Source organism: Rissa tridactyla, chromosome 6 (genome assembly GCF_028500815.1).
Source record: "Rissa tridactyla isolate bRisTri1 chromosome 6, bRisTri1.patW.cur.20221130, whole genome shotgun sequence".
NCBI classification, from domain to species: domain Eukaryota; kingdom Metazoa; phylum Chordata; class Aves; order Charadriiformes; family Laridae; genus Rissa; species Rissa tridactyla.
In genome coordinates this window covers 29,399,555-29,419,955 of record NC_071471.1, presented here as the reverse complement: position 1 = coordinate 29,419,955, position 20,401 = coordinate 29,399,555, and the positions used below count along the sequence as shown (strand labels likewise).

The window sequence follows — 20,401 nt, the reverse complement described above, 5'->3', positions numbered from 1 at the left end:
TTTCATGCTATAATTTGGGGAAAGCCATGTTTTTTCAGTTTTGCTTCATGTTAAATAGATACGTGCAGTCACTTTTGTGTTTCGAAGTAGTTTCTCCAGTAGTTTGTGGAAGACTTTCCCACAGCAACCAGGAGAGAAAGAAACTACTGAAAACCACTGGCTTTTAAATTTATTTATTTAAACATACTGAAAAGACAAGCAAGGCACAAGCACAGGTCCTGAAACTACCTGTGTTTTTCTAGAGTCTTACCCTATATTGGTACTCAGTTGAACTTCATAGTGGAGTTTTTTGCTTTGAGATGGGAAGTTGCAGCACTCTGCAACTCTCCTCCTCCTGCCTCTTTGTCACTCCTGGTCTTATTTGCTCTATTGTCACTTGTAGAGGAAGTTCACGTGTTTCTGTGCAGGGGCTGAGGGGGGGAGGCAGGCTCCTGGTGCGTTTCTGTAATAGAAAGCTGTATTTAAATGACAGAGGCAGTAAAGTTTTCTATTTTCTTTTCACTTTTGGATGGGGCTTGATTTTATTCTTGTGGCAAGTTGGGATACTTCGCTTCCCTGGGGCAGGCTTGCAGCGATGGCTCTCCTTCTCCCTGCAGTCACTGTGTGTCTCTAATTGTTTCTGTAATTTGTCTGATCAGCAGATATTTTGACGTCCGGTTGGCTGTTTTTTTTGGGAAGGCAAGGCAGGCATTTAACCTTCAGTTGCAGCAGGGCTTGGCATCACTGTACATCTCGTATTCAATGCAAGACTTGCACAGAGACCCTCCGGTTTAAACCCCCTTGCCCCTCTGTGTGGGAGTGCAGGTCGAGACTTCTCCATGGTTGTGTGAGCCCCTGTGCTGCTGGAGATGCAGGATCCCATTGCACTGAGTGTGGGAAGTCCCAGAGTGAGGGGAGAGCCCTGAAGTTGTGTTGCAGCAGAGAATGATGCCGCTTGGTGCCCCTCTGTGCAGCAGCCCTGGTAAGCAGCACCTTTGGTCCTGGCTTCAGGCACAAAGCTGACGGGTCAGGCAGCTCCATTGCTCCTGGAGCCAGTTTCACCATGCTGGGGAGAAGTAATTTGAAAAGGCCAGTATGGGTTTGAATCAGACATCGTGCCCAGGCAGAGAAAAGTTGTATGTGCACTGGGAGTATGTGATTTGCTGTCCTGATCCTTTCCTGATGCCCGGCAAAGAGCTCACTCTTAAGACGTTGAGATCTCGAATCTGCAGTGATTTTTCATCGTAGTATTTTGACCAGGTGGCATCCAAAAGAAAGAGAGGGATTTCGCAAGCTAAAATAAAGTCATCCTGCACTGCTGAACAGAGTATTGAAGCGCAGCTGGGTTTTGTTCTGTCAGGGCTTCCTCAAATGGAAGGTAGTGTGGAGCCATAGATCTGGTGGGATCCGAAATCTGGTTGCAGCATTTGATATCTTACTGCAAAGCGTTTCTTCTCCCATGCCAAGTTCAGCACTGAAGAGCTTGTTGATCCCTTATCCAGGTGCTTTGGGAGCAATGATTAATGCAGGGGAAGGGCCAGGGCTTGGAAAGGATAGTGTGCATCACTCTTCTGGGCAAGTAACTCAAGGGGTGGGTGGATTTGGGAGCAGCTAGGCTTTAATGTGGGTCATTGAGGAAATGGGAAGGGTGAGGGTGTCTAACCTAGAGGGGTTTGGGCTTTGCCCTGGGCTAGCAAAATAATCATCAGTGTCAACATCTGGCCCATCAATTTTTCCATTAGAAACTCAGTTCTTTGTGGGATTTTAATATCTTGGCTATTTCGAATCACACTGAGAAACAGCATGTCCCTATGCAGGCACTCAGCATGGATGCTTTAGTTGTTTGCAAAGCTGACATACATAATAATAATTTATTGCACTGCCTTGGGAAGGGCAAAATGGGAAAACCCAGCCCCTATGTAGTAGTTCTTTTCTATCTGACAAGCTGTAGGAACAATGTACTTGCAATTAACTGTAATAACAAGAGAGGAGCCGGTGAGGGGAGGGGTTGGGCAAAGGGGCTTTTTTTGGCTGAGGTTCTGTTTTGAAACACGAGAGCTCCTTGATGATAGGGCTGATTCAGATGCCTTTTGGTCATTGCTGTAGTCCTTCAGCCCACCTTGCTGGGCAGGACTAAAGACTGCTTTCTACTACTTTTTGCATCCTTCCTGGCTGTTTGCTCTGCAGTTGCCTATGTGAGACCACGCTGCACTAACTGCCACAGTGGGGGGTATGTTGGGTTGCATGGCGGTGGCTTTGAGTGTAATGTGGGCAGTAATCGTAGTCCTTTGCGAGCAGTTGGCTGCAGCACTGTGCCATAACCCCTCTTCTCTGTGGCACAGTGAACTGGGAATCCAAGACCCCACTGAGTTTGCTGGGGAGCGTCCTGGGAAGGAGGGATGCAATGGAGTCCTGGTAGGCCTGTTTTTCTGGTGTCTGCTTTATGTTAATCTCCTGGGCCACAGAAGACCCCAGACATCTGGAAGACCAGTTTAGCAGTTGCACATGCCCAGTGAAGAAGTGTGGTGGAAGATTGGGACGAAGTTGCGGACTTCCACATGGGCAACTGGAGAGGCGTTGAAATGTGGTGTCCCATTTGCAGCTGAGAGGCTTCTTGGTCATGGGTCTGTATGTCTTTGTACGTGTGGACAAAACTCTGTGGCATTTTGAGCCATAACCCATACCCTGCCAGACAAAGTGGTGGCTCAGAAGGGATCAGTGAAAGGTCGTCCCAGTATCTGCTGTGTGTGCACGGCCCAGGGCTGGTCCACAGCATGGTTCAGAGGAGATGCAGCTGGGCCCATGGAGGCCTTCTGTTCTTGGACGGATCTGCAATTCCATGTTGTAGTATCTTTGCATCATTTACCAAGTCTAAAACCTCAAGCAGACACTTCATAAAGTCCCTGTCCCAGATAAAGCACTTCTGGAGCTCAGGGTGGTGGTTATTTCAAGCTCTGGGTGAAGCATTTTGGTTCATAGGTGGGCCCAAAATTAAGGCCGTCTGGTCTGCAGCTAGGTCGAGGAGCCAGAGCTTTCCCGAGGGCATAAGCTGCACGTGTGTGTGTGTACACAGCATCCCTACAAAACAGGATCTCGTTTAAGGGAGTATTTCTGTAGAGGAGAGCAGTAAGTATACGCTTAAGTCCTATGGATGTCAAAGCAACTTAAGCGCATATTAAAGTTAATCACGTACTTAAGTGATTTTCTGAGTTGGCCTGGATCTGCAATGGCGGATAAGGCTCCCTTGAGTTGGGGGTTACACAGCTCTGTTGTATAGTTCTTTCCCAAGGCAGGCGCTGGTTTATTTATTTTTAATTCTTTCCTTGATAAGGCCAAAACAGGCCATCTTTGCTTTGCAAATTATTGGAAAAGCTGATGTGAAAAGTTAAAGCGTTCTGAGCAACGCAGTCCTTTTGAAATGACTAAGAGAATTTGTACTACTCATTTCAAAAGGGCTCTGCATAGCAAGAAAAATGCCGTAACAAGGATGTTTCGCTGAAGGATACTGTTGGAGTCGAAATGCCATCTGGTGTGATCAGAATGACAGCCTGCTTGAAATTGGTGCGGTGTAATGTGCTACTATAGATTACTTTCCTTTAATGTCTTTTTTTTTTTCCTTCCTGAAGTCTTTTTGTGATGAGTGGGGTGCTTGCAGCATAGATTTGAATGTAATATTGTGTAATAAGAATAATAAGTAGGTGCATTGTATAATATTTAAGTGGAAAGCTACTGCCTAGAAGGGAAAAGTAATATGGTTACTGCTGCAACTTTTCCCCCACATGAGCATTGTTCGCAAAGCACTTATGGGTTTCCCTGGGTGTGAGGTTTATTTAAGTAAATTCCTATTCAGGTGGATGGGACACTTTGCTTCTGAATTGATTTTTTTTGTAGAACTTTTTACATTTATAACAATAGACAGTACTAATATATAGGTTCTTTGCAAGAAGACTAACGTTTTGCCTGGAAATAACAGGATCATTTGATGAATGCTTGAGTGTTGTTAATGAAAAAAAGGGGTGGGAGAGGAAATTGCCTTTAATAAGGCGTTTAAGTGACATTTTTCTTATAAAATGCCACCGTGTTTGATTTTCACAGAAAAGAGAAACCAAAGGTGTTCGTGAGGCAGGTGAGGTGCAGCTGGGTGCCTGAAGACTTGCCTTGGCTACTTTTCTACATGCCTTGGTACTTACCCCACCCATGCTCTACTGCAGGTTGGTGCTTCCTGGAGCCTGGCAGCCCCGGCCAGCAGCGTCCCTTGCTGTCCGGGAGAGCCCAGCAGATGCAGCCCTCCTGGTGTTTCAGCCCATGTTTGCAAAATGCTGTCTGTTCTTGTGTTTCGTGTCCCTGCTCGGCCTGACAGGCAATGTACTCTTGTCTTGACCTGCTGCATCCTCTGGTAGGGAGGCTGCCAAGCGACTTCCAGCTGAAAACACAGTTTGTTAGGAAAGGGAGCGAGTTACTTTTTGGCTTGCCTTTTGGACCTCTGGCCTCCAGACTATGCAGATCCTCTTTCTAGTCCTCATTGTAGTAAATCCAATCTTGCCAAGACCAGCAGTGATGTTGGGTGCTTTTTTGATAAAGTCCTGTCCTCTCTCCAGTGTTGGCCCGAGCAAAACCTTCCAACTTCAGGTTACCCTAAGTAGGAGGCTTGCTCCTATGAACATGCCTGGATGACCTCCTTTACTGAGGAAAGTTCTCAGGTAATATTTAAAATCCATTTTAAGTCCCACTAATACAAATGACACTTTACCAAGGGGAGGACAGCGTCTCAGAGCTTTTTTCTCTCCACATATGATGTGGAACTGGAGGCTTGTTTGCACAGTGCTGACATCTCGTAGCTGTACCAATACATATTTGCATCAGATGTCTATTTGTTTTTATCAGAGGACTAGTGCAAAAGCAGAGTTGTCAATCTAGGAAGAGGACCATAGACTATTTTTGAACTACTGAGAGGTGCTGTTCAGGAGAGTCTGGTGTCTGAGAAGCAGCAGCTCACAGGTTCCCTTAGCTCCTCATGGCTTACACGTGCTAAAATTAGAACAAAAAACAAAGCTTGAGGTGTCACCCCAGAAGGATGGTTTTTTCCTCGTTTAATGAGGAAAGACTTGAGTTCTTGGGAGCATGTGTCTGTGATAGGCTGGAAAATGGGGTGAGCCTGAGTTCTTTCCTTGACTGTAGTGACAACCCACTGCTGCTCTGGGTGCCTAAATTTCCCTCTCTGAAAATGCACTAATAGTTTATTGTAGGTGTGTTATGACATTTTTAGTGAACAAATTCTTGCATTGTATGGGTACGAAGGTTTAAGTCCTGGGTGGGTTTGATACATTAGCATGTTTAACCTGATAAATTCCAATAATCTCTAAATCACATTCTAGAGCTATTTTGGTTCATGAGGGCTACTGGTCCCAGCGTTGATTTCCACCCTGAGCTGCAGCTTGTTATTTCATTGAGACTTTGAAGCTCTGGAAGGGGATCACCCTCCTCCTCGGGGTGTTGGTAGCACCTCAACTGTTAATGGAGAAATATGGACTTGTGTCAGAGAAGATGAAAGCATGGATTTGAACTGAATACATTTTAGGAGGAGTGTATGTGAGTGGCCCATCCTGATTCCACTCAGATGTTTGTTGGTAAACTGTCTAAGGGAAGGCAGTGCTCAGCACTTGCCTGTTTTTGGCCAATTAGGGTGCCTGACCATGTGGGGATTCTTCTGCTGGACCTGGAAGCACAGGTTTTTAAGAGAAGGAGCAGCCCTGCTTGACCCCAGGCAAAGCATTGAACCCCATCTACCTGTGCAGGGATGGACATTACTTGCAGCCAAAAAGCTGTGATGTCGAAGGTCACAAATTCTGGGGCAAGAGGGGGAATCTTTTTCAATGCAGTTGTCCTATGTAGGATAAAGACTGTAGCATCTACTAGTAAGGACAGGATCTGAATCATCCAAGTGCAAATGTCCGTACAGTGCATTTTGGCTGTTTCTAGAAGAGACACCCCAATGGGCTCCACCTCCTGTTCGCGAGTAGCTGTGTGACACTCTGTTGGTTCTGCCCTGATAAAGCTGATAAAGATTATGAGTGGTCTGGTTAAAAACATGATTGATTGCAATGTGCTGAGGCTTTCCTGGGACCAGCTGGTGGGCCTGAGGGCCAGTTACTGCCCTGCACATCCTCAGTCTGTTTTCCTGCTTCATTGTGAGGTTTCCTCCTTCAGAAGAGCTCTTTTTTGCCATGTGCCTTATGGCCACAGCCTCTGCCTTGGTGGCTGGCACTTGCTCAGCTACTCCTGGTCCTGTGTGCTTTCCCTAAGCCCCAGCCGCTTTACCTCCTACCAGGTTGTACCTGGTGCAGCCACGATCCCACATCCTTCAAGTATCCCCTTCTTTTCAATCCAGAAGTGAGTGTGATGTGGCAGCGTGGCTCCCAACCCCTCTTGGGTTTGTGTGGTTTTTTTTTATTCTTTCTGTTTTTGGTGTTGGTTGGTTTGGTTTTTTTGGGTGGTTTGTTGGTTTTGAGCTTCCATTTCTCCTGTCTTCAGAGTGGGGATAATGCCTCCCTTTGTGGGGCTGCGAGGCTGCAGGGAGGTGGTGTGTTATCACAGCTGAACGTTGGCTGAGCTGCGGTGGCCGCATGTGCTCCCAGCCTGCTGCAAAGGCGAAACAAAACCCTTTAGCTGAAACCACTGAGAAGTCACTTCACCCAAATTTGTTAAGCCGCGGTGACTTTTGGTTGCAGTCACCTTGGTATTTAGAAAGTGTTCTGGTGTCTGAGAAAGAAAGTATATTGTGGAGTGTATTAGTTTTAATTTAAATGTTTGCGAAATACTGGAGACTTCTGCTGGGAAAAAGAAAGGAGGTTTTGGTTTTCTTACCCTATCAAACAGGCCCTGGACGTGGTGCAGACAGCTGTGTGGTTGCTGGGGATTTGCCACTTTAGCTGTGATATTTCTGCAGACACGGCTTCAAGTGCAATTCTACTGAAGCCCTTTGTAGCCCTACAGTGAAGGGAATTATAAAGGGTTTGTACCGCCTGGCTTGGAGTTTCTGAGCTTATGAAAATGAACAGTGTAAAATGTTCTTGGCAGGCTTTTGAGAGCAGCTGTCTAGACACATGCATTGTCATATAACGACGGATCTTCTTCATTTGGGTGGGGCATCATTATCCTTCATTACAGCAGCAAAAACTTACCTGAATTCACCATTCTGTCTGCAAAAGTGGTGATGATTTTTTCTGTCAACTAATAGTCACATCCCTGGTAAGGGAATTTCGATCCCTTATGGAAAGCAATTCTGTGTCCGTCCCGGAGTAAGGATGGGGCTCAGATCTGTTGGGTGCTCCCAGTGTCGCTTTTACTGATGGGGTGCTGCAGCCATGAGAACCAAATTTCTCCTGTGTGGCCCCGTGGGAAACCACTGGAGGAGTCTGAGTCTGCTGTCTTGGGTGCAGATGACCACCATTGTGTCAGGAGGTTGGCTCTGGAGCATCACAGCTCTGTGGTAGCTGCAGGAATTTGTTGCCCAGAACATATCTCTGTGGATGTCCTCTGGTCATTGGGTTTATATCCACATAGTGCAAAGAAGACGGCTTTTGTTGATGGGCAAGGTTTGGGCTGATTTTGAAGGCCAAACCTTCTGCGGTGGTGGAAGAGCTGTAGGTGTGGCTCTGTTTGGCTGAGAGGAAGCCTTTGCCTTCCCACGATGCTGTGGCTGCTCTTGCTTTCTTTTGTTGTTCAAAGGCAAAAGCAACAGTGCAATAAAAGAAGTAGAAGAAATCCCAAACTCCAAAGCTTCTGTGCAACTGGACTAGAAACTTGTGAGGGCAGAGGGGCGAAACATGGTTGAGAAAAAGCAGGTGTGAGCCTTGCGTGTGATATTTTTGGCCTGTAAAGGACTTGTGGTGTTCAGTAGCTTTGCAGTGAACATAGATGATTTCCCTGGAAATGTCACCTTTGTTTTTTATCACATCTTGGTGGAGATGAAAGGTGCCAAGCTTGAAAACATGGCAATTTTCATAGTACCAATGATAAAAACAAAGGGTGAAAGATCATCTTTTCCTTGCTGAATGTGGACCTCCTGCCTCTGTGCCCCCAAAAACCAGAGGGGAGCAGTGGGTCCTGCTGTTCATGCTGAGATGGTGGGATGTCCCACATGGGCATCAGGGTGGGCTGCTCCTCAGGATCCCCTGCCCTGGCTCGGGGCTGTGCCTCCTCAGAATTTTGGGGTGTGAAGAAACAGTCATCCTTGGAGACCTGGAGAAACAGCTTTGAGTGTCTCTTTTGCCAGCTCCCATTCTGTTTGTTGGCTCATGTGCATGCATGGAGGTGATTCTTTGTTTTTGATGTATTTTTATTTTCCCTCCTGCTCACACAGAAGTTTTACAAACTGCTTCCCAGGGCTTTTGAGGTCCCTACGTAGCCCCTGGTTCCTGTAGCTGTTCCTGTGGAGGTCCAGGGGCCTCTCCCCTTGAGAAGGGCTGGAGTTGCAGCCCAGCTGATTGCTGAACCTGTGCCTAGTTGGTGGTTTGGCTGCAGAGACTGGGCTTATTGGTGAGCTGCCAGCGCTTGAAAAGAAAGAAGGGCATGTTCTGTGTCAGTCAGGGGGTGAAAGAGGGGAAAAGAGATAGATAGTTTTCCTCTTTCTCATGAATTTATTGCTTTTAATTCTTATAAAGAAGACAAAGTAGGTTCAAATCTCAGCATTATTGACCAAGACCTCAAAGGCAATGAGACGCAACAAACTGACGCTTCCCACTGGCTCCTCATCCTGGCTGGTGGCAGGGCTGCTGTGGGCAGGCATCGGGACACACAGGGTGATTGCCTTTTCAGGAACCATTGGGCAACCAGCTCACCTCCAAGAAACACGGGCACGCTTCTGCTCGGCTCCTGTGAGAGGCCCCATGGGTCTGCTGATCCTCCCCAACTCTTGCCCCCACCACCTTCTCTGGCTGCTAGCTGAGGACTGGTGCCTCCTGAGAAGTTCCAGGCATATTAGTTGTTTATTGCAAGACATTTTTTTCTTTTCCTTTTTTTTTTTCTTAAGGCCATAGCATTTAGGCAGTGGGAGTGAGGAAGGTTTCCAAGCTGTCCACTTAGAGCAGGGTGGCTGCAGAGCACGTACTCTTGGGTGGGAGGTGACATCCCACTGGGGACCGACGGTGGCTGGTGCTGAGCCACAGGGCACCGTGTGGCTTCCCATGGGTAGGGGACAAATATACTTGGCAGGGGGCATGTGAGGGCCTGTTGCCAGCAGGGAAGGAAACATTCACTCTTGCTTCTCACACACAACTTTTTTTTGCTAATCATTCCAGCCCACAGGAATTTTTTATGTTACTGATTTTCGTTGTTGGTGGTTCTTTCGTTTGGTCATTTTTTTGTTGTTTTTTTTTTCCTCTCCTTTAATTGTTGGAGCTGTTTTTAATCCCTGACCATAATAAAGCCACACTGTTAACACAAGCAGCAGGGTAGCTGGAATTGCAGCTGTACTACAAGCTCTGCTTTTAATTTCAGGCTGTTATTAATGAGGCTAGAAATCTTCCCCTCCCCCCATCGAGTTTCAACCATGTGTCTTCATCCAGGTCACTCCAGTGGGTGCTTTAGAACATCCCTGTCTCCATCTGAGTACATCAAATGGAAGGTTGAAGACTGTATTTGGACGTCATGAAGAGGTTTCTGGCCGATGTCCTTCCCATTCCCCAGTGCAGGCAACTCTGTGCAGGTGGAGGGTTGGGAGCAGGCAGCTGCAGGAGGTGGGACTGGACCTCCAAGGAGAGGGTGGTGATGGGGAACCATAGCCCAAAGGTGCTGGTGCTGGGCAGGGGATGGGACTCATTATGTTTGTCAGAGGCAGAAGGACAGGACAGGGTGGTTGAGTGGATTTGGGTTGCTCATTAACTGCTTCCTGCTGCTGTGGTCCTGGGGCCAAGCATGAGGAGCTGTGATGGTCAGTATTGTCACCCCATGGGGTAACACCCATCAGACTCTATAGGGAGGGAAGTTAGCATGGTGCTGATGGGAAATGTCTCACTTCTGCCCAAGTGGTGTCCTGCCCTCTAAATGTGTTTGCAGAGGGACTCAAAGCATTGTGATTGTCCTCTTTGAAGAAGCACAGAGAGATGTCTGTAAGAGGGGAGGCAGCTTTTGCGTGTCTGTTTTCCTTGTCCCAATACACAGACACATACAATGGTCAGTTGAAGCTGAAAGATGAGAATCTGGAAGCTTGTTTTTAAAAAAAAAAAAAAAAAAAAAAAAAACAAAACCAAAACAACCAAAAACCAAACAAAACCCAACTCTGTCACCTGACCTATAATTTGGAGCATGTGGTTTGTTGCTAGAGGAGGCTCGTGGGGCCAGTGGCCTCAGATCCAAAGGCAGATCGGATGCTTCTGTGTGTGTGAAGAATTATTTCAGTGCTAATGACTATTGGCAAAAGATAAACTAAAAATGGGAGCAAGATTAAACCTCCTGCCTCAGGTTTAAGGCAATCTTTATATTTTGGACACTGGAATGAGATGGTATCTGGGGCAGAATACTGCCAACCTGCCTGCTGGTGAGGATTTGCATCATCCTTTGAGGCAGCGAGAACCAGCCTGGGTTGAAGACAACACTCTTGGGGAAGTGAATCAAGTTGCTGATTTCTTTAAGGTTCCCCATCTTCTTTCTGGCCAGCTCTAGCGTGGCCTGATGTGGGACCCTGATGCCTGGCTGAGGAAAGCAGACAGAAGCACGTTGCTCTGAAGTAGCGGAGGGTAAGGAGCAGCATAGATGGTCATGCAGATCTTTTCAGGTCTTCCGTATGGGAGGAAAAGCCAGGGCTGAACTGGAGACAATCCAGATATTGGCATTCTATCTGTGGGCTTCCTTCTTTCCTGGGGCTGTTTGCCATGCTCTGATGGTGATCGATCCCACGTTTGTCTCCCCACCCCTGTGGTTGTCGTCGCCACTTTCCTGTGAGAGGTGAAATGAGAGCTGCTCTTCCGATGCTGAACAGGCAGGAGTTGATGCAGATTCTTCCTGGATATTTGTGATCCAGGTTTTCCTGCCTTTGGCAGAGGAGAATGTCTTTCTCTTATTTTTGTTCCTGCAGAGTCTTGGGTGCCCGCAGGAATAGTCTGTTGTTTACAGTAGAAGCAGCAGTGGCAAAAAGGTTTCATTTTTTTAGAATGTAATATTGCAATTGTGTCCTGGATATGGAAATCCCAGTCTGCTGCTGAAATTGCTGCAATAGACTTGAACTTAGAGATTATCAGGACTTTAGGAAAAATTCTCAGTGATTTGCGTCTCTAAAGCATGGTCCCACACTCCTGTTTATAACCTGTGCGTGTTAGAGAGGACGTATTTCTCTGTGGCCAAGGGCACGTAACCCTCCCAGCCCCAGGTACGCGCACTGAAGGCCAGATTACCTTTTATTGCCTGTGCAGATATGACTTGAGTGCTGCTAACCTGGAAAACAGCCCTTTAGGACTGTAGCTGTAATAGTCTCACATTTTTAAGTTAGCACCCCCCTTCCCTCCAATATAATTAAGAAAATTACTGCCTGGGCATATGTACATGTGCATGCATCTCTGCAGGAGCCCTTGCTGGGCTGGTCTAGTTCAGCTTGCTCCTCTTTTTATCCTGAATCTCAGGAGCGTGATGTCTGAGCCTGACGCTCTGCGGTGAATGCACTAGCCTTTTTCCTAGATGGATTGATTGGATTTCCAGTAAAGACAAACAAAGTCGGAAGTCTAACAGCGTTGAGCAGGCAGCGCTGTGCTCCCCAGGCCAGCCTGCTGTGCACAGCTCCTTATATGGCCAAAAAAAGGAAGAGGAAAAGAGGGCGCAGTGTGAATACCAGACATACGATGCATTCCTCCCAGCTGAACACTCGGAATTTGGTTTTTGATGGAAAGTGGACCCTCTGCGCATCCATTAATTGAGGCTTTGTACTGTTTAGCAGGGAGAGGGAAGCCAGCATTGAGCTGACTCCTGGCAACACATAGTTGTAAGGGAATTTCTTTTCTGTAAGGATTTTTTTCTTTCTTAGGAGGTGGGGGACGGAGGAGGGAAGGGGACTGGGATGAGCAAGGGGAGAGGAGGCCGGGTTGTCCTGAAACTCTCTATGACTCCTGGCAAGCTGCAAGCAGGCAGACTGCAATTACATCTATTTTCTTGTCCTGAAAATCAATGTGATTCATCATTAGCATCTTCCTTTAAATTATATTTTCCCTGAATAGCATCTTCCAGTTAGTGAGGGGTGGAGGGTAGATAAGGGAATCGATCCCGTTACTTCATTCATAATCTGGCTTCAGCCTTCCCTCTGCCTGCAGCCTTTGTTGCTTGAATAACTACGGGCATGAATGGCCAGCTGTGCTCAGGGGCTGCTCTAGTCCAAGCTTGGACTGTAGGTGTGAAGCACAGGCCCTGGATTTATTAGGTATGGGCCCTGATAACTCCAAGCATGCTGGGTTTCTGAAGCACTGGTTTGTTAGCTTGGGTTTAGCGTCCTCCCAAGGGTTCGAATGAGGAAGGTCAGGCCTAGTCCATCCCCTCTCCTGGTTTGCCACTGACTCATGAATGCAAAGACACGTCCTTCAGTGACACAGGAGCTGAACCGCCATGGCAGGTGTTGTGGTTTCCTAGATTGCTTGGAAGCCAAATTGTGGACTAGATGCCACAGCAGAATGAATCATGGTGCTGCCTGTGCACGGGCAGCCTGCCTGCCTGCCAGCACCTGGGGCCACGCTGGCAGGGACACCTCCAGTCAACCTTGTTTGTGCTCGCTTACGAAAGGAGAGCTGTTCCAAGACCATGGACGTGATCTGTGCTTCCTGTTGCATCTTTCCGTGGATGCTGTCTTGTGTTTCATGGGGACGGGCAGGTGGGAGAATTGAGCAATTGTCACTCAGCCAAAAGGCATTTCTAGTAGGGGAAAAAACAGCCTAACAACTTTGAGTCATGTTTTATTGCCTTGGGATCAGAGTGCCTGGAAAGCAATTCTCTATTGTCTCTTTGCAGGCCTTGTAGAGGTGATGATGCTACTTAATTTCACAAGCTCCTTTCATCTAGCTCCTGCACTGTGCTTTCCCGTCTCGAGGATGGGCTGTGACAGCACTTGACTAAGGCAATCTGTGTAGCTTTGTGAGGATCCCATCTGTTTCTCTACTTGACAGCTGGGTTGTTCCATGTTACTTGCCTTCTTGCTTTCCTGTAAAACCAAGCACGTTATTAGGACCCAAAATAGTAGCTCCTCTGGGCCATGTTGTAACAGGAGGGTGTTTCATGATGACAAGTTCCAGCACTGCATGAAGGCAAAGCCCTTTTATACGTGCAAGGAAATAGCAACAATCTGCTTGCAGGTCATGCGTGGCTCAGCTCTTTGAACTTCTACATTATCAAGTGTGTGCTGTCTCTGTTCTCAGAGACTGTACTTTGCAACAAGCGCTGTAAATTATCCAGTGAGGATAATAGAGGAGTTTGATGGTAGAAGAAAGAGGAATGAATGGCAAATTTGTGCTAATGAAAACATCTGTTGAGTATGCTTGTTACTCTTTCCTCATCCATCCCCACATGCATCTGGAGGTTGTTTAAAGCCAGGTGGAGTAAAGAGACTTTAAGGTCCACTCAGAGGAAAAAATAGGCTCTTGCAAATGGGTAGCTATGGGTGCAAGGCAAAACATTTGGGGTGGAACTGGCAGGTGTCATTTTTTGGCACCACTTCACATAAGCACATTCTTAAGTGCATTGCAATACCTGGGACTTAATGGTGCTCCTTGCGTATTACCCAGAGCTCCCTGAGAAGTTGGTCAGTAAGCGTTGGATTTGGAATGCCTGCATTTCTTGACTGTCTGAGCTCTTCACGATGGTATTGATATGGACAATGGCTACCAGATGAGAACCGGAGACTGGCAGGCTGGGGGGATTGGATATGCTCATAGCATCCCATGGGAGGTGAGGATAGTGATTGCTTGGGGTGCTGGACTTGCAGTTGGGTTCATGTGTGCATCTGGCTTCCTCCTGGAGATGGGTAGATCCAGCTGTCCCATCTGCCACAGCTGGTACTGGATGAAACATTGGGAGGGAGCTGCGTCGGGCATTGCGGCTGTGCGTTGTGGGAAACCAGTGAGCCTGGTGGGGGAAACGGGTGTCAGGTCTCCACTCCTGTGTCCCCAGTGGGTGTATCGATTGCAGAGGGTTTTCAGATGCTGATGATGCCTAGCCTGTGTGCATGGTTAAGGGCCATCATGCATTTTGTAGGTGCTTGAAGGGTCATGGCCTCTCTCTCTTGCTTCCATTTCTGCTAGGGTTAAATGGGAGTAAATCTCCCCAAGTTACTTTTTGAATGCAACAAAACACACTGGAACTGGTGGAGAAGGAGAAGGAGGCAGGTGACTGGTAAATATTTCTGTAAATGTTGTGGTGTTTTTGTTTCCAGAGTATTATCCTCTTGCTGGGGAGGAAAAAAAAAAAAAGGTAATTCAGTAGACACAAAGTGGGCAACATGTTTGCACCCTCTAAGTGCGGGGAAATGCTGAGCTTCTGGTGCTCTTTATTTATATTTTCTTTTTTTTGTGGTACTGCCTTAAGGTGTCTTACCAGAAGTAGGGGCCATCATTATTAGAGAATCCTGTAAAACAGCTGTAATAATTACACAATGTTCTCTATTGCTATCAGCTTCATAGATTATTTTTTTTAAAAGCCACGAGGGACTGCCTCTGCACACATCATTGATTTTGCTAATAAAATCTTATATTTTAATGGTATGTTTCATTGGAAAAACATCACCTGCTCCTTAAAATTAAGACTCATAGTATCATGGGATGGGAATGTTTCCTGTTGTGTTGATGGAGAGGTTATCTAGATGGATTTATTTGGTTGCTTATCTGTTGGGGAAGGGTACAAAATTGGATGCCTCGCCTCATCTCCTCTGCTCCATCCTTTCTGACCAGGAGTTTGGAGTTCGGAGGTGCAGCTCCTGACCGGTGGCTCTGATCTTTGCCAGATTATGCCTCTGCTTTCTTAAACGTCTCTCCCAAGCTCCCAGTTACCCCAGGCTCCCGAAGACCCCAGTGGTTAGTGTGCCCGGCACAGAGGGGTGGTGAGGCTCCCAGGGCTGCCATTGCTTCTTGCCCTCGTCGCTCAGGGGGGTGTGAGGACTGGCATCTGTGGTTTGCAGATGGGGTCTCAGTGTGTTGCTCTGGGCTGCTTATGGAGGGTGTGCTGGAGGAGAACATCCCACTGGTGATGGAGCCCTGTGCCCACCTGTCTTAACTTTCTGTGGGGAGTGGGGATGGTGCTTAAAACCCGTTTGAAATTATTCCAGCGCAAGGTATGCATAGAGGACAGCTGCCAGACCACGGCCACCATGTTGTCCCCAGTGGTCCCACCATGCAAGGTTCCTACCTGGCTGCTGTGACCACAGGTCAGCTGCTCAGGTGGAGGATGTTGTTTCTGCTCAGGCTGTTCGAGGACCCACAGGCAGGTTAAACTGCCTCCATCCAGTATCAGCTAGGACAGGCTCGAAAGCCCCATGCTGAGCTTTCTCCAGCCCTTGCTAGCTGAGCTATGCAGGAGCTTGGATCAGCAGAACATTGTTTTAGATCCTGCTGCAAGCCTAGACCACACGAAAGGGCCCAGAGTAAGGTGAATCTGGGTGCTGCTCTGGTTCATCTTGCCAAATGCCACCCTGCCATTAAATATTTTTTTTTTTTTCCCCTGTAAGGCAGCAAAAACTTCAGTCCTGTATTTTGCAGTAATTAGCAGGTTTGGGCATGTCCTTAATTCAGCAAAAATAAAGCCAGGAGATGACACAAGACTGTGTTTTATTGTATTTATTTATTTAGAGAGCGTGTGTGTCTTGTATTTCAGGGAATGTTTAGCGTTCAGGTTGGTAGAGCTGAATCCCATTTAGTTTTACACAAGACAGCCCAGTTGTCCGTAGCAACCTGAAATTGATTTCCACCCCCCCCCTCCCCCTACTGAAAGCTGTTCCCTCTTGAATCATCCCTTTAATTTAATACAGCAAATAGGATGTCCTTGCATGCGGAAACTTTTATTTTTAACAACAAATAACCTAGGCAAAAAAAAATTCTTATTTGAGCAACAGCCCTGACTCTGTCTTTATTACTGCTTGGCCTTTTGCCATTTCCTTGTGCTTTGTTTCAGGCACTACAGGTCATTATCAGTATCGGTTAATCACCGCAGGGAGACCTCCCCCTCATGCTCTGGCCACCTTGGCCACCTTTTCTTGGCAGCAGGTCCCTCTTCAGCATGAAACCCTTCAGGGTATGTGGGTTGGCCTTGTGTGCAGTCATGCCAAAAAAATATATATTCTTTGTGGTCTACGTAGCATCAATGCTGTGCTTTCCCCTTACGTACAATGGTGCCCGCGCTTGGCTCTGGTGATGATGCGCATCAGGGACCAGGGGGAGTTCTCCTTGCAACAGCAATGCATGGCTTGGCTTTTCATCCCAAGTCAAGGAGAAGGGACGAGGCATGCCCCTGTTCAGGGCAAGGATGCAAGGATGCTGTCATTAAGTGTCCTCTCCACCTTTTGCTAATTAGGGTGCTTAGGGCTGGGGGCTGCTGGTGGCTCTGCTGCAGAGACCAGTGTGGCTGAGGTGGCTGCCTTCGGCATCGTGCTGTCAGTGCATATGGCCTGGGGCATATACAAGCCCGGAGATAACTACATGCTCTGTGTTGACCTTGCTGAATATTTTAAACTCAAAAAGCATTATAATACTGCTTCCTACAGTCTTCTCTGGCTTGTACCAGTTTAGCTGTGGTTTTCTGTGCTAGGTCTTTGCTTCCGTCAGAACCTCTTTTTGCGGGCCTTTCCGGTTAAAGTGGTGGAGCTGATTCAGAGGAGGCTGGCTGGAAGGTGTTTGGGAAGAATGGGAAGAACTGCAGTACTGTTTTGCTCCTATTTATAAAAGAAATCTGTGTCTTTACTGTCTCTGTGGTACCTGAGGACTCCAAAGGAGTGACTTGCCTCGTCAAAGGGGAGCGCCAGGGATGAGGGATTTAGGGCATTTGGGGTTTTTGCTATCTGGAAGAGTGTTTGACTACACTTTGGAAGAGCAACAGCTTGCATGTGGTCAGCAGAGACTGCAACATTTTTCCACAGTTGCTTGTCCCTGGTTTTTGCACATCATTGCAAGACAGCACAGACTTTCTCCTGTGCTCCCTAGTTCTTGCCCTGCTTGTTATGAAGCAGTGCGTTGGAGGAGGTGTTGCTGGGCTGGGCAAGGTGTGCCATGGTAACAATTGTCCCACCAGAACTTGGGTGTTCCACACAAACAGAAGTGACCTGCTGCTTGCATCTACGCTTAGGCCGTTAGCACAAATTGCACCAATCTGTGCTGTAAACTGTCTGCCTTTTCCTGGCTTGTTTTCTGAAAAGGGGGAAGAAAACCCCAAAGTGCATGAAAACAATATGGCAGCGCCTTCGGTTGTATGTTCACTGGCTGTCGCTTCGAGAGGAAACCATGTCACTCAACGCGCCTGGTGTATGGCACTTGTTGAGAAGGTAGTTATTTAATCTTTTTGTTTTTTTCACATCAGTCAAAAAATTGCTTTATTTAATGTGCATCATCTGAAAATTTCACTGAATAAGCTACCCAAAAAGGTTAATCTCCAGTTTCGTACTGCTTTTACTGTCACATCCAACTGCTTCAAAGACAGTAATGAGTGTATCTCTAATGATGATTTTCAGATGCAGAGGTAGCAGAGGCATCTACTACTTTCAGGTGCCAAAACTGAGACTTACAAGGCCTGTTTTTTCAGAACACTTCATGTTTTGTAGCGCTGTACATGATTGTAGTACAAGTTTCAATCAGAGATTAAACTGAGAATCTCAATCCATGACTGCTACTTCTTCTTTCTTCTGGATGTGGTCTTTCTGTGTATTTAGTTAGCCAGAAAAGGCACAGCAATAAATATCTGGTAAAAAATTTGATACATTTGATATCTCTTATCGTTCAGGAGGTTTGTGGCAGAGACATAAACAGAATCTAATCTTTCAAAGTGACACTCGGCTGCCAGACCATGAAGCATCCTTTCTGGTCTCCTTAACATTGCCTGCCTTGCGTGCTCCCCATCTTCCAATCACCAATGAAGGTGAGGAGGCCACTGTCCTACATGGTTGCAGCCTCCTTTTCCCCATGACCTGGCTTTCGTACAGTGCTAGCAAGTAGAGTAGATGGTTGCTCTGGGCTTCAGTGAACTTCCATGTGTCCTTGCTTGCCTTCCTCGCTTCAGCAGCAGCACTGCCTGCCTGAGCGCTGGCTTTGGAGCTAGGTATGACCTGGCTGGGACATGCAGAAGTTCCTCAACTGTTGTCTGTAACTTCTGACAGTGGGATATTTGTAAATTTAAATGCTTCCTCCCAGAAGTATCAAAGGAACTAAGGCCACTTTTCAGCATGAACATGAAAGGCTTTTGCGCACTAGTGCAGCAAGGCTTGCCATGGAGAACAAAGGCTTTTGCTAATCGCTTCTAATGCCTTTCAAGTTTATGCCTCATTTTTTCCCCTTTTTCAGACAGCCTCCCAGAGTACTGAGACTTTAGTCACTGACTCACCAAATAATTAACAGGAGGAGGACTCCATCTCTGAAACTTTTGAACACCTCTTTTAATTTTCTTAAACCAGCCACTACCCTGGCCAGGTTCCAGTTTGTGTAATTACATTTGACCTAACTTAATCCCTTGGCAGTTTCAGTTGCATGTGGTAGTCTTCTTGGCTCCCTGTCCTGGGCTGCCATTCAATGCTACTCCATGGTTTTCAACAGCTGTTGTAATTCAGCTGTAGAAATGGGTCTATTTTCTTGGTGGAAGCACAGTCCTCATAGCTCTATCCCTTGCTAAACATCCACTTTTCACTAGTATTTTGGGAGTTAGCGTGTCTGCTGTTGCAGGTGATCTTGCTGAAGTCCTTGGAGCTGCTTTCACCCTTAAAGATGGGCATGCATTTAAACTCTTTTATTAGTTGGCCATCATGCATTTTGAGATTGAGTTCTTCATCTTCAGTAACAGGCATTTATTGCTCAGTCTTCTCAGCTACTGTGTGCTGCTGTAGGGACATTATTGGTGCAGGTATTCCTCTTTAGCCTTGGAAGCAGCACTTCTTTTATCAAATCTGTGCTAAATAGGAGTGTGTCACCTTCCTGTGCTGGCAGCATTTGGGCTGGCTGTAAGTGTTGGCATTGGTAAGAGTAGAAGTAATCATGGAAAGCAGAAGCCCAGGGCAGCTGAGAAGGATTGCAAAGGAAAAAAACTAAAACATCCCAAATAGAAACTTGGAGATGGACGAAGTGTAGTAGCAAAAGGGATAGTCGGATGGATGGTACATGCAAGAGAGAAGACATGAGCTGTTGCATTGGCACATCCTTAGATGTGCAACAGGCATCTTGTTTTCACAGCAAATTGAGTGTTTCTTGGCTTCAGCTCTTGGAAAAGGCACATTTCTTAAAAAGCCACTTGATCCTTTGGGGCTAGCAGCAGCCCCTGCTAAGGGGAGACAGGAATTTAGATGAGACGGGGTGCAAAAGGTGATCCACTGGTGAAAGGTGCTGCTGTGGCAAACTGTCTGCTATCATCTAGCTCTGTTTTTCTAAGAGCCCCTGAAAGTAGGATGGGAAATGTATTATTGCCATGCTCCCCTGTTCCTTGTTCTCTCTCATGAAATTCGGGATGTTTTTGTTATTCAGAGGTCTCCCCTCTGTTTCCAAACCCTGCTCATGTAAGTCCTTACTTTACTCTTTCCTTGTTGTCACCAAACCCTCAGGTTAACAGGAAAGATTTCTTTTTGCTGGGTATAATATCCTGAAGATCAGGAGGTAAGTACTATGTTGTGAACACAAAAGTTACTCAGTCTTTCATCAGACCTGGCTTTTTTCCTCTGGGTCTGTCCCATAATTACATGCACTCAAATCTCAAAGTAGGCTAGAAACCTTGCCTCTGTTGGTTTCAGTGATGCTGTAAATAAAGTCGTTGGTGGCAACGTTAAGATTTGTCCTCTGTCACAGTGAATAAAGTTTTGGAGTCGGAGCCATCTGATTTTGATGTGTGCTGGGTATTGCTTATAGCTTGGCAGAACTTTCTGCAAAGTCAGTGAGCACTTTGTTTCCTAGAACGCGGATTTATCAAACCCTTATGGTGGTTGTCAGAAAATGTGGCCAGGTTTGAGTGGTGGCACATGATGTATCATTGATGTTACTTTTGAAGATCTGTTTGAATGTTAAATAATGGGGTGGAAGAACTTGCAGTTCAGAGTTGTTGGTTTTTCCTTACTACTGAACCTACCATCCTAAAGACAAATCTTTTCTTTTTCTTGTTTCAGAGTACTTTATAACTGGGTGTGCCTGAATGCACTGAATGTGCCTGAACGCCTTTGTATGTGAGCGTCTTCTCTTGAAACGGCTTTGTGATATCCTAGCTGCCTGTTCTCTCAGGGTAA

General features: G+C 46.7%; 1 protein-coding gene across 22 annotated transcripts in view; it reads left to right on the top strand.

Annotated features, from left to right (window-relative positions):
• Positions 1–20,401, top strand: part of LPP (LIM domain containing preferred translocation partner in lipoma) — a 353,260-nt gene that overhangs the window by 51,267 nt on the left and 281,592 nt on the right. For 12 of the 22 annotated variants that reach the window (XM_054206268.1, XM_054206275.1, XM_054206277.1 and 9 more), the window contains one exon: positions 20,285–20,397. The exons of 6 other annotated variants lie outside the window; for them this stretch is intronic. The gene's annotated coding sequence lies outside the window, so the exon portion shown is untranslated. Of the gene's footprint in view, positions 1–2,105; positions 2,618–17,347; positions 17,474–18,046; positions 18,064–20,284; positions 20,398–20,401 lie in introns of those variants that run through there. 4 more of the 22 variants (XM_054206266.1, XM_054206278.1, XM_054206286.1 and 1 more) reach the window with 4 other exon arrangements.